General features: G+C 35.6%; 1 long non-coding RNA gene across 1 annotated transcript; it reads left to right on the forward strand.

Annotated features, from left to right (window-relative positions):
* The first annotated feature begins 4,106 nt into the window (after window positions 1-4,106).
* On the forward strand, window positions 4,107-4,738 carry LOC137744266 (uncharacterized). The gene is made up of 2 exons (XR_015954508.1): window positions 4,107-4,305; window positions 4,393-4,738. It is a non-coding gene; the product is annotated as an uncharacterized LOC137744266 (long non-coding RNA).
* Window positions 4,739-6,373: the final 1,635 nt, after the last annotated feature.

Below are 6,373 nucleotides of genomic sequence, written 5' to 3' on the forward strand. Positions count from 1 at the left end.
CCGCGTGTTATATTTTTTTCAATGAAAAATGGTGGTCTTGTGTAGTGTGCGTTTTCTGGACTACACCAGTGCCTCAATGTTTGACTACAAAGCCTTCCCAACTAAATCCATTTGTCCGTTATTCAGTATTACGGTCTGGTGATATTCATCTTCGCTTAGAAGTAAGAGGTCTTAGGTTCAAATCTTGTTGATGGCGAATTTGATACCAAATTAAGTGGCCCATTATGTGGTTTAGCCGAACTCCTCTTCCTCTTAGTGTAAAAATATCAATGTAGTAAAAAAAAAAAAAAAGTCTATTTCTCCAATGAGTTGCGGAATAAAGAGGGTATCTATTTCGTTTTTCAGTTTTTAGATTTCATCTTTTTCCTTTTGAGCCGAATCAGGGGTGAGTTTTTCCTTTTTACTTTTTTGGAATACTGAAAACTTGTTTGATAACCAATTTTCAAACAAATGGAATCTAAAATTAAAACCAAGCCAAAATTTGGAATCTCTTCATTCACCAATACGTCACAAAACATGCACCGCACTGAATTGAACTTGCTTGACCTTTATGTTCAGTCGGGGATACAGCTCGAGCCTCGAAACCCTCGACCATCCTTCGAACATACTTGAATGAGAATTGAACCTAATTTGGTTGACGAAATGTGGTTCGCTGGGCAAGATTTTGTAGGGCAACCCCTGGTAGTGTCCATTTGTATAATGACACTTGACGTATGTGTCCATATTCCGTACATACTGAAAAATCTTTTCATGTTCTGTTGGCCCCTTAGGTTTTCATTTCTGTTTGGTTAGTAAACATATGCGTAATTTGTAATTATAATATCATTGTTTTCATTCAGATTACGGATAAGTAAATATGTAGTTATCATTTCTTTAGTTGTTGTTGGGTCTCACATTTTACAAAAGAAAAGAAATAACTTATTCAAAGCATTTTTTTTTCCTTCCCTTTGCTGGAGTCTTCACAGAGCCTTAATTTATGTTAGTATTCTATATTTTTAATAACTAACTGGATTGGCCTTCAAATAAGTGGCCTTTGATGGCAAACCAAAACCAGACTCAATTCAACTTGCTCCAACTGGCATAACATAAACATTTGGTTTCTTCATCGTAAGTTCACTGTAATTTCTGCAAATTGCAGGAAGTGATAGGGCCTGAACTGAGTATTAGAAGCCATTCACACTTGTTGCACAGACACAGACACAAATATGACAACATGTGACAATCAAACATGATGACACGACAAATCTCAAAAAGTAAGGACAATGACATAGCTAAGGCACAACAATTAAAATATAATAAATTTACAATAAATATTATATATATTAAAGACAACACACACCCAATCAAATTAACCAACCTCTATTATCTTCGTACTAGACAATAGTCAATGAAAATTCAAGATGCACAAAATTCAACCAAAATATAAAATGCTTACCTCTAATGTTGGAGTCCAGGGGCTTTATATTTACAAAACTGCCCCCCAAACTTATAAACTTTAGGTGTTATAAGTTTTAATATTTGCAAAAACTGCCCCCAAAATGTTTTTTATATTAACAAAACTGCCCCAAGTTTTTATATTCCAAAGCTGCCCCAATATATTTTTTGAAATTTACAAGAGAGCCCTTGCTTTGTCTTGGTTGTGTCCAAACAGTGACACTTCGACACTTCAGGGTTCTAGAGTGTTCGTCCAACCTAATTTCACACAAAAAATCCATAATTTCTAGAAGAAAAAGAAACAGTTGAGAAGCCATCAGATGATGAAGCCTTAAAATTTCCAATTGAAATAAGGAAAAATGAAAAAGAAAAAGAAACTATGTATCTTTGTTCTTTGCATTGAATCTTATCAGTTTTTTAAAACCCACATCCAAATGACTTCTTGATCCAGTCCTAGGAACAGATCAAAATATTAACTAATGACATTTGTCTCTTGAAAATACTGATGTTTTGTTTTTTTTTTTTTTAAATTTTTTTTTTTTTAATTTTTTTTTTTTTATAAAGTCAGTTTAACAATTTCCTCCTATGTTTTTATACATATAATAAATAGTATCTGAGCTTGTATATGCGGAAGAAACCCTAAAAGACGGCTGACAGTTCTGCTCCAAAAACTCGATGAATTTCCGTGTCGTACTAGGCGTAGCCAGGTCTGCAGTCACTCACTCAGTCTCTGTCATCGAATCCAAACAAGATTAAGATGCCAAATTGCTGCTGCAGCTGATGCGCATGATGCATCAAGTTTTGTTTACATAATCGTGTTCTCACCAAAGCAAGCAAGTAAATACAATAAAATACAAAGCAACTTGGATGGATTCTAACATGGTGAAAGCTCCACATATCACCCCCTTATTGTTTTAAGTTTAAGTTGGCGTTTAACTTTATGTTTATGTTTATTTTTAGGTTAGGCCAAAGACGGTCCAGAGATGAACAAGCCATGTGTTTAGGCTCTTACTTAAATTAGGCCTAATATTTTTTTTGCCCATAAAATTTCATCATTCATTGTATTATTGATTTGAAATAAAGAAAAAAAAAACTCTTATTCTCATAAATCTTATGCTTCTTGAGTTAATATTGTTAAACAAAAAAAATGATATTAAGGTACAACCGTACTGCAAGGCTCCATTTTATTTTCATCTTAGGCCTTAGTTTTCTTTGACACGGCTCTGTGCCAGGTGTTCACTTTAGCATTTACATGTCAACCAATTTCTAGGGTTTGACATGGACTTTTAAAGCATTTTAATCAACGTGAATTAGGTATGGTTTGGGGTTGAGATGATTTTAAAAAAAACTGAGAGGGTTTTTGGTGTTTGGTAAACTCTCAAAATCAGCTTTACATGAAGCTGCAAATAGCAACTTCCAAAAACCAGCTTATTTTCAAAAACACGGGTGAACAGTAATCTTTAATGAATTTTTCAATAACCCAAAATTGCCCTCCTTTCCTCACACTTTCAGAACATGCCTCTCGTATCAACATGCCTCTTGCACCCAAACTAGAAAACTTCAATCCTAGCGATCTCTCTCGTTCTCCAGGCCGTGTTCTCTTGCTCGGCGTCGTTATTTATTTGTTTGGATTTTTAAATTTGGGGATGGGAGAGTGAGAATGAAAGAGGGGTGGGAAGAGCAAATGGACGAGTGTATGGGTGTCGGGAAAAAAGATTGGGGATGGAGGGTCGGGAACAAATTAATTGGGGAAGGTGATATGGTTTGTGGAAAAAATTAATTGGGGAAAAAATTAGGGTTTGTGGAAGGTCTGCTTCTAATTTATCTTAGGGTTTAGGTATATAAGAAAGGATAAAGCTTTGCTCTGCTTCTAATCTGTGAACTCTGCTTCTGATTTGTCCTGCTATTGATCTGTGAACTCTGCTCTGCTTATTGGTGGAGGCAGGTTTTTAATTATTTAAGCTTAGTGTATATGTCGTCTACTATAATTTCTCTTTTCGGGTTGATTTTGTGCATATGATCCATCTACCCTATCCTTATTGGGTTTAGGTTAGGCTACTCGAACAAGTGCCTAATCTTAAGCGCCATTATGTGTAAAATTGGTTGTTCATAGTAATCTTTTTATATATCTATTATGATCAATTGTTGTTCATTTCGTTTCGATTGTGGTTAACTTAAGGTGGTTTCGTTCTTCTTCTGTTGTATATGCAAACTATGGCAAAAATGTGAGATATATGTAGCAATGTAGCTGGTATTGTGATTACGGGAAGGCTTCTCGTAGATTGGCTAAATTTGGATTTTTTTTTTCGGACATGGTGGTATATCCATGTATTTTTGAATGAGACTCTCTTAGGAATTGAAAGAGATAAGAAATTAATAACATGAGAGAAAGTAAGGCCTTAATCCTAAAGAAAACACAAAAATTGCACACCAAAGTAAATGAAAACTATGATTTGAATATACGTACAGATGGCGCAGGAGTAGGAGCATGGGGGGCATACGTTTGAATTTGTTCTAGATCAAACAGCAACCTCATGCCTCCTGTGCAAGTGCCTCCAGAACGACCATGAATCAGATGCAATGCAATCTCATTAGGATATGCGTATATTTAAAAGGTAGAACAAACATCAGAGGACAGATATTTTGGGGTGGGGGTGGGGATTGGAGGTAATTGAACGTAGTATATGCTCGTTAGAGGAGAGATGTGTATCCTAGAACTTATTTCTGCACCTACTTACATGTTATGCGCAGGTTCTTGCCTTGGTGGGTGACCAGCTTGATTATGGAGAGAACATATGTGGTGCGGTACTAAGCATTAGATTCAATGAGGATATATTGAGTGTCTGGAACCGGAATGCTTCTGATCATCAGGTTGGTAATTTATAACAATTTGCTGCTTGTGTGACTAGTCTTTCTGTGTGTGTAGTGTAATCTGTTGACCTTGCTTTTGTTGACCAGGCTGTGTTGGCTTTAAGAGATGCGATCAAGTGGAACTTGAAGCTTCCACACGGCTATCTCATGGAATACAAGCCACATGATGCTTCGCTGCGCGACGATTCATCTTACAGAAACACATGGTTGAGGGGCTAGATTGATGCCACCAGATAAGAGTACTAGTTTCGGAAAAGCTTTCTGGAAGGCGACTGATGCACAAGCCACGACCAGAATCGGTAAAATTCTTGCATGACGAAAAGAAGATGTGCAAAGTCTGGAGACTTTATAATTGGTGGCAATTGTGCCTGAGTATATCTGTACTAAATTAATTTACCGATGGGTTATCAAATAAATTACTGGCTTTATCAAACAGATTGTGCATGCTTCCTTTAACCTGTCTACGTCGATTTTATGGGAGCATTTTTGCTCATCACAATAAACTATGGTGTGTTTTACCATCACCTTCAAAGCTTGATATCTATCGGCAAGTTTCATGAATGCATCTAATTAGACTACTTTCAAGTACATTAACAATATTGTACTAATGAATCCTAGCTATTAGTCTAAAATATTTCAATTGAAGTAGTTTGTCATACTAATTAATATTTAAGATAACGTTTATAAATATTTTTCTTTTAAAAATAAAGTATATTTAGTAATTCACCTTTATTTATTAAGAAAATTAAATTAATGGCACATCCAGTATTATACCCTTTTTGGTCATTTCATATAGTCACAGCTGTTTTACATAAAAGTTTACTCAAACACTATAATACTGTGTTTTTTTTCAAAAAGCACTTTCACAAAAAAGTTTACCAAATACTCTGCTGCTTTATTTCACAGCCGCTTATTCTCACAGCACAACAGAAACAACTTTTTTTTTTCAGCAATACCAAACCAGCCCTTAGTTTCAGGCACAATTGATTTTCAACTTCTAGAGATCCTTTGTGTGAATCTGGATATATTTTTCATTTTTGTATGTTATCTAAAAATATTGTTTCTCTCCAATGCATGCTTATAAATTAAACCTCTGGAAAATATATTAGTTTAACTATTTAGGCTCAAACTTTTAGAGGCAGCGCCAAGGTGTGAGAGAGAGAAAGAGAAAGAGAGAGAGAGAGATAGAGAGAGAGAGAGAGAGAGAGAATGAAGAGAGGAATTGTATTGATTTGTGAAAATGACTAACTGAATTACAATATATGTTTTCAGCTATGTAAACATGAAAATTCTGTAACGAATGAAACGAGAACACGTGTACAAAGTAGATTTGTATTGATTGAATTTGTAGAGTACAATCTTTGTTTACAATTTTCCTCTGATTTAGTCTTCAAATTTGATGTAGATGCGTAGGTTGTTGATCCAAGGGTTGCAATGACTTGATCTTGGACGAATGATTGAACGATCGCTTCAAGTTTTGAGCTTGAAACAATGTGTGGGTAGTCTTCACCTCAGGTTTAGGGTTGCGGCAAAGGTATTGTTGATGTAGGATTTCATTGATTCAAGGGTCTTGGCGACTTGACCTTGAAACGAACGTCGCTAAAAGTTTTGAGCTTGCAACAAATTCTTGAAGGAATCGGCACAAGTGCTTGTTGATTCTTCAAGGGAATGCTTCGGCTTTGGTCGAAAGAAAGCTTCGGTTTTGGTTGTGTGTTATTTGAAGAGAGTTTTAGCAGCGTATTAGTCTTCAAAGATTTGGCAGAGGTTTTCCTTTTGTGAGAATTTTGGCCCTTCAATGTAGAAATTGTCGACCTTATGCTTGTCTTAGGACCTTGTATTTATAGACTTCTCAAAGCTTGCCTTTGGATGGATATGGCTTTGATATGTGTCTTGATTCATCCATGGGAGAATTTAGGCATGTTTTATGTCTTAAGTTCAACCACTTTCCCTTGCTTGGCCGAAATCTATAGGGAATTCTTGACTATTTTGTGAGCAATCTTCAATTTTTGCTTGTTTTGTGAAGATGCTTTAGCTTTCTTTTTGGTTTTGAGAGAAATTTGGATCCCTT

The sequence above is a fragment of the Pyrus communis genome, chromosome 12 (assembly GCF_041283825.1).
Source record: "Pyrus communis isolate YQ-2024b chromosome 12, ASM4128382v1, whole genome shotgun sequence".
Classification (NCBI taxonomy): domain Eukaryota; kingdom Viridiplantae; phylum Streptophyta; class Magnoliopsida; order Rosales; family Rosaceae; genus Pyrus; species Pyrus communis.